The sequence below is a fragment of the Triticum dicoccoides genome, chromosome 5B (assembly GCF_002162155.2).
Source record: "Triticum dicoccoides isolate Atlit2015 ecotype Zavitan chromosome 5B, WEW_v2.0, whole genome shotgun sequence".
NCBI classification, from domain to species: domain Eukaryota; kingdom Viridiplantae; phylum Streptophyta; class Magnoliopsida; order Poales; family Poaceae; genus Triticum; species Triticum dicoccoides.
The window spans coordinates 413,682,532-413,690,039 of NC_041389.1; positions in this window are offsets into that span (position 1 = coordinate 413,682,532).

Sequence of the window (7,508 nt, forward strand, 5' to 3'; positions counted from 1 at the left end):
TTTTCAAAAACGAGTGAGTCCAAAGATCCATCAACATGGAGCTTCTTCATGCATTTTATACCGATATGACTTATGTGGCAGTGCCACAAATAGGTGGTACTATCATTACTATCTTTTGGCATGAACATGTGTATCACTACGATCGAGATTTCAATGAACCATTCATTTTAGGTGCAAGACCATTGAAGGTATTATTCAAATAAATAGAGTAACCATTATTCTCTTTAAATGAATAACCGTATTGCGATAGACATAATCCAATCATGTCTATGCTCAACGCAAACACCAAATCTCGATGGTAGAGGGAGCGTGCGATGCTTGATCATATCAACATTGGAAACACTTCCAACACATATCGTCAGCTCACCTTTAGCTAGTCTCCGTTTATGCCGTAGCTTTTATTTCGAGTTACTAACACTTAGCAACTGAACCGGTATCTTATACCCTGGTGCTACTAGGAGTACTAGTAAAGTACACATTAACATAATGTATATCCAATATACTTCTATCGACCTTGCCAGCCTTCTCATCTACCAAGTATGTAGGGTAATTCTGCTCTAGTGACTGTTCACCTTATTACAGAAGCACTTAGTCTCGGGTTTGGGTTCAACCTTGGGTTTCTTCACTGGAGCAGCAGCTGATTTGCCGTTTCATGAAGTATCCCTTCTTGCCCTTGCCCTTCTTGAAACTAGTGGTTTCACCAACCATCAACAATTGATGCTCCTTCTTGATTTCTACTTTCGCGGTGTCAAACATCGTGAATACCTCAAGGATCATCTTATTTATCCCTGATATGTTATAGTTCATCACGAAGCTCTAGCAGCTCGGTGGCAATGACTTTGGAGAAACATCACTATCTCATTTGGAAGATCAACTCCCACTCAATTCAAGTGATTGTTGCACTCAGACAATCTGAGCACAAGCTCAACGATTGAGATTTTCTCCCTTAGTTTGCAGGCTAAGAGAATCGTCAGAGGTCTTATACCTCTTGACGTGAGCACGAGCCTGAAATCCCAATTTCAGCCCTCGAAACATCTCATATGTTCCGCGATGTTTCGAAAACGTCTTTGGTGCCTCTACTTAAACCATTTAACTGAACTATCACGTAGTTATCAAAACGTGTATGTTTGATGTTCGAAACATCCACAAATGACGTTTGGGGTTCAGCACACTGAGCAGTGCATTAAGGACATAAGCTTTCTACTGTTCGCATAATCGCTACTATCAACTTTCAACTATATTTTCTCTAGGAACATATCTAAACAGTGGAACTAAAGCGCGAGCTTACGACATAATTTGCAAAAGGTCTTTTGACTATGTTCAGGATAATTAAGTTCATCTTATGAACTCCCACTTAGATAGACATCCCTCTGGTCATCTAAGTGATCACATGATCCGAGTCAACTAGGCCGTGTCCGATCATCACGTGAGACGGACTAGTCATCATCGGTGAACATCTTCATGTTGATCGTATGTACCATACGACTCATGCTCGACCTTTCGGTCTCCGTGTTCCCAGGCCATGTCTGCACATGCTAGGCTCGTCAAGTTAACCCTAAGTGTTTTCGCTGTGTAAAACTGTCTTACACCCGTTGTATGTGAACGTAAGAATCCATCACACCCGATCATCACGTGGTGCTTAGAAGCGACGAACTGTAGCTACAGTGCACAGTTAGGGGAGAACACTTCTTGAAATTGTTGTAAGGGATCATCTTATTTACTACCGTCGTCCTAAGCAAACAAGATGCATAAACATGATAAACATCACATGCAATCAAATAGTGACATGATATGGCCAATATCATACTCATCGACATGCAAGTCGTGAATCCTATTACAAGAACATGATCAATCTCATACATCACATATCATTCATCACATTCTTCTTGGCCATATCACATCACATAGCATACCCTGCAAAAACAAGTTAGACGTCCTCTAATTGTTGTTGCATGTTTTACGTGGCTGCTATGGGTTTCTAGCAAGAACGTTTCTTACCTACGCAAGACCACAAAGTGATATGCCAATTGCTATTTTCCCTTCATAAGGACCCTTTTCATCGAATCTGTTCCGACTAAAGTGGGAGAGACTGGCACCCGCTAGCCACCTCATGCACCAAGTGCATGTCAATCGGTGGAACCTGTCTCACGTAAGAGTACGTGTAAGGTCGGTCCGGGCCGCTTCATCCCACAATACCGTCGAAACAAGATTGGACTAGTAACGGTAAGCATATTGAACAACATCAACGCCCACAACTACTTTGTGTTCTACTCGTGCAAAGAATCTACGCAATAGACCTAGCTCATGATGCCACTGTTGGGGAACGTAGCAGAAATTCAAAATTTTCCTACGTGTCACCAAGATCTATCTATGGAGAGACCAGCAATGAGTAGAAAGAGAGTGCATCTACATACCCTTGTAGATCGCTAAGCGGAAGCGTTCAAGTGAACGGGGTTGATGGAGTCGTACTCGTCGTGATTCAAATCACCGATGATCCTAGTGCCGAACGGACGGCACCTCCGCGTTCAACACACATACAGCCCGGTGACGTCTCCCACGCCTTGATCCAGCAAGGAGAGAGGGAGAGGTTGAGGAAGACTCCATCCAACAGCAGCACAACGGCGTGGTGGTGGTGGAGGAGCGTGGCAATCCAGCAGGGCTTCGCCAAGCACCATGGGAGAGGAGGAGTAGGGAGAGAGGTAGGGCTGTGCCAGAACTTCGTGTATAGCTCCCATGCGCCTCCCCACTATATATAGGGGTGGAGGGGCTGGTTTCTTGCCCTCCAAGTCCATTGGGGCGTTGGCCAAGGTGGGAGGAAAGAAATCTCATTATTTCCTTCCCCACCGATTGTTATCCCCCCTTTTTAGGGATCTTGATCTTATCCCTTCGGGATATGATCTTATTCCTTCTAAGTGGGGATCTTGGTGCGCCTTGACCAGGGGTGTGGGGCCTTGCCCCCACTACCCACGTCCATGTGGGTCCCCCCATGCAGGTGGGCCCCACTCCGGAACCTTCTAGAACCTTCCCGGTACAATACCGAAAAATCCCGAACATTTTCCGGTGGCCAAAATAGGACTTCCCATATATAAATCTTTACCTCCGGACCATTCTGGAACTCCTCGTGACGTCCAGGATCTCATCCGGGACTCCGAACAACATTCGGTAACCACATACAAACTTCCTTTATAACCCTAGCGTCATCGAACCTTAAGTGTGTAGACCCTACGGGTTCGGGAGACATGTAGACATGACCGAGACGTTCTCCGGTCAATAACCAACAGCGGGATCTGGATACCCATGATGGCTCCCACATGTTCCACGATGATCTCACCGGATGAACCACGATGTCAAGGACTTAATCAATCCCGTATTCAATTCCCTTTGTCTATCGGTATGTTACTTGCCCGAGATTCGATCGTCGGTATCCAATACCTTGTTCAATCTCGTTACCGGCAAGTCACTTTACTCGTTCCGTAACACATCATCCCGTGATCAACTCCTTGGTCACATTGCGCATATGATGATGTCCTACCGAGTGGGCCCAGAGATACCTCTCCGTTTACACGGAGTGACAAATCCCAGTCTCGATCCGCATAAAACAATAGATACTTTCGGAGATACCTGTAGTGCACCTTTATAGTCACCCAGTTACGTTGTGACGTTTGATACACCCAAAGCACTCCTACGGTATCCAGGAGTTACACGCTCTCATGGTCGAAGGAAGAGATACTTGACATTGGCAAAGCTCTAGCAAATGAACTACATGATCTTTTGTGCTAGTCTGAGGATTGGGTCTTGTCCATCACATCATTCTCCTAATGATGTGATCCCGTTATCAACGACATCCAATGTCCATAGCCAGGAAACCATGACTATCTGTTGATCACAATGAGCTAGTCAACTAGAGGCTCACTAGGGACATATTGTGGTCTATGTATTCACACGTGTATTACGATTTCCGGATAATACAGTTATAGCATGAATAAAAGACAATTATCATGAACAAGGAAATATAATAATAATACTTTTATTATTGCCTCTAGGGCATATTTCCAACACGTCCCTCAGCTCCACAGCCATCTCGGCTATTTTATCTTTGCTTCAGCGATGAGCAGCCTGTTCGGCTTTCAAATCTTCGTCCGCCTTTAGGGCAGCCACATTGCTAGCCTGGGCTTGTTCCTTGCCTAGGGCAAGTTCCGCCTTCAGGGCCTTCACGGTAGCAGCTCCGCCTGCAGCCAAAGCATATCATATTAACATTATGCTCCTCTTAATATTTCCTAAACAAATGAGGAAAAAAGAGCACATACTATGTGACTCGTCAGGCCGCTTGTTTACAAGCATGATGTCGGCGTCCACCACATCAATCTGTCACCTCAGTTCGGTGAATTCAGCAGTCCGGTCTACCGCCGGACCCTTAGCCACCTGCGCATGAATGCAGTGCGATCATTACTTGGGAGTGTGATCCTCTGTTTGCCGCCTAGGGCTGGCAACCAGAGTCTCAGGGGCTACTATCTATACGGAGCACACCTAGTGCATGCGGTACAACCAAAAAATTATGTGTTTCATTGCGTACCTCAAAGCCTTTGAGCAGGCTCGTAAAAGCTTCATTCAACCCGCTTGTGGTGGATGAAATCTTCTCAAACACCGTACCCATTAACGTACGGTGATCCTCCGAGAGAGCAGCTTGCTCCAGAAAGCCCGTCAGTGTGTCCGGACGGGCACCGGACTGTCCCAGACCCTTCCTATTGCCCTTCGTGGGAGCCGAACACTCCGAGCTCGGGGCGGACGAAGTGTTAGCTTCCGGCCTCGGCAGATCTGGACTCCTCCGTCACGACACCTCAAGGTCACCCGCCCCATGGGGCGGAGAGGCAGGTGGGGTTTCACTCTCCATCATCTCTGGAAGAAGATCCCCCGAAGACGAACTCTGTTGAGAAGAGCTACTAGCCGGACTGCGAAGTATAGATCCTGGTTATTATTCTCGGAGGAGGAAGCAATAGCTTTTTATTTACGATTAACTTACAACTCGGTGGAGGCTGGCTCATTTGCGGGCATGGTGCGGTGAGGACGCCCTCCGGGGCAGGGCCCCCTGGTGAAGTTTTCTTCCCTTGTTTAGGCACCTCCGTTTTCAAGTCTTCGGAGGCGGCCCTCTTCTTCCCGCGGGGGGAGGAAACCTTAGATTCACTTTCGTGATATCCTCCTTCGTGGAGACAGTAATTCCCCCGGTTTGGATGTGCAATGTGTGAAGCTCGGCTTCTCTATTCTTCCCTTCGTCTTTCCCCGAGGGCACTTGACTTAGTGCACGTCTAAGCATCCTGGCTATCGCAGGACTAGGTGAGCCTTCGGGAAGTGGGGTCGGACACCTGATCCTCTCCGCCTTGCTGAGCTAATCCTGGTCATGGACAGTTTTCAGAATAATGTTGTGATAAATATAAACGAAGTGTTCGGTTAGAGGGTTACTTACTTGGGTATCTAGGCGGTTGCAGCTCGGGCCCGCATCCTCTGTGGTATCCGGACACTTTATTCATGGTCCGAAGAATAACCTATACATCCCTTCGAGCGTCATGCCGAAGAAGTGTTGAATAGTTCGCGGACCTTCTAGGTTGAACTCCCACATCCGGAGAGGTCGACGTTTGCACGACAGGGCCAGCCGAACTAGCATTACCTGAATTATTCTAACAAGACTGGTATCCCCCTCAAGAAGCTCCCGAATACGGCTCCGCAATGTCGGTACGTCATTAGCAGGCCCCCAGTCCAGTCCCACGTTGGCCCACGATGCCAGTTGAGGCGGAGGGCCCGAGCGGAAGGCGGGGGCAGCCACCCACTTTGTGCCTCGGGGAGCTGTGACATAGAACCACCTCCGTTGCCATAGATCGGACACCTCCGGGAAGGAACCCTTTGGCCATGGGGCATCGGCGTTTCTTCTTATTGTAGTGTCTCCGCACTCCGCGTGTTGCCCCTCGATCACCTTCGGCTTTACACTGAAGGTCTTGAGCCATAAGCCGAAGTGTGGGGTGATGTGGAGGAAGGCTTCGCAAACGACGATAAACAATGAGATGTGAAGGATGGAATCCGGAGCTAGATCGTGAAAATCTAGCCCGTAATGGAACATGAGCCCTCTCACGAAGGGATCAAGAGTAAAGCCTAAGCCTCGGAGGAAGTGAGAAACAAATACAATGCTCTCGTTGGGTTCGGGAGTGGGGATGACCTGCCCTGGAGCAGGAAGCCTGTGCTTGACGTTGGCGGTCAGATATTTGGCCTCCCTTAGCTTCGCAATGTCCTCCTCTGTGACAGAGGAGGACATCCACCGGCCTTGAAGGTTGGATCCGGACATGAATGAAGATCCGAAGTGCTTAAGCTTGAGCTTCGGGTGTTGGAACTTGAGATGCGGAAAGACGCGAACCTGGGAAGAAAGGGATAGGCCTCAACCCCTCTATAAAGAGGGTGAATATCAAGCGTCCTCAGCGCAACCGTTTGGGACTTGCCTAAAAACAAGGAGTCATGCCAACAGGCGTAGTTGGGTTACCCGCACCCGTATTGATGAGAATCCCGCGATAAGGGGGACACGATCTCTGCTTCGACAAGGCGTGCCAATAAAACCACCTTGCAGTGCGTGTCATGGTAGGCTGAGAAAAAACGGTTCGTATTAAACCAAGCCGTGGTGTAAGGACACATTGTGAAAAATTGTCAACTGATTAGATTTGTAAAGTATTGTGCTCTCTACGGTGGTGTGTGGAAATAATTTTGCAGAGCCGGACACGATCCTTGTGTTCAAAATCTTCTACGGAGTATTCGGAGATGGAACCCGCCTTACAATGCCGAGGACAATCTGCGCCGGACTCATCGTCATTGAAGCCTAGTTCAGGGGCTACTGAGGGAGTCCTGGATTAGGGGGTATCAGGACGGCCGGACTATATACTTTGGCCGGACTGTTGGACTATGAAGATACAAGATTGAAGACTTTGTCCCGTGTCCGGATGGGACTCTCCTTTGCATGGAAGGCAAGCTTGGCGATTCAGATGTTAGATCTCCTTCTCTGTAACCGACTCTGTGTAACCCTAGCCTCCTCCGGTGTCTATATAAACCGGAGGGTTTTGTCCATAGGATAACGACAATCATAATCATAGGCTAGCTCCTAGGGTTTAGCCTCTATGATCTCGTGGTAGATCAACTCTTGTAATACTCATATCATCAAGATCAATCAAGCAGGAAGTAGGGTATTACCTCCATCGAGAGGGCCCGAACCTGGGTAAAACATCGTGTCCCCTACCTCTTGTTACCATTAGCCTTAGACGCACAGTTCGGGACCCCCTACCCAAGATCCGCCAGTTTTGACACCGACGGGGACCACCCGACTAGTATCTGTCATGGGGGTTCAGCTGCCCTAGTGCTCGACCCAATAATCGATGGATACCATCTCACTTGAATCCTCATGGATGGCGGCAGCAGCCAAAATTTGATATATCAGGACACTGTCCGCAAAATGAGGGTAGACCCGTCAAGAATAAAGC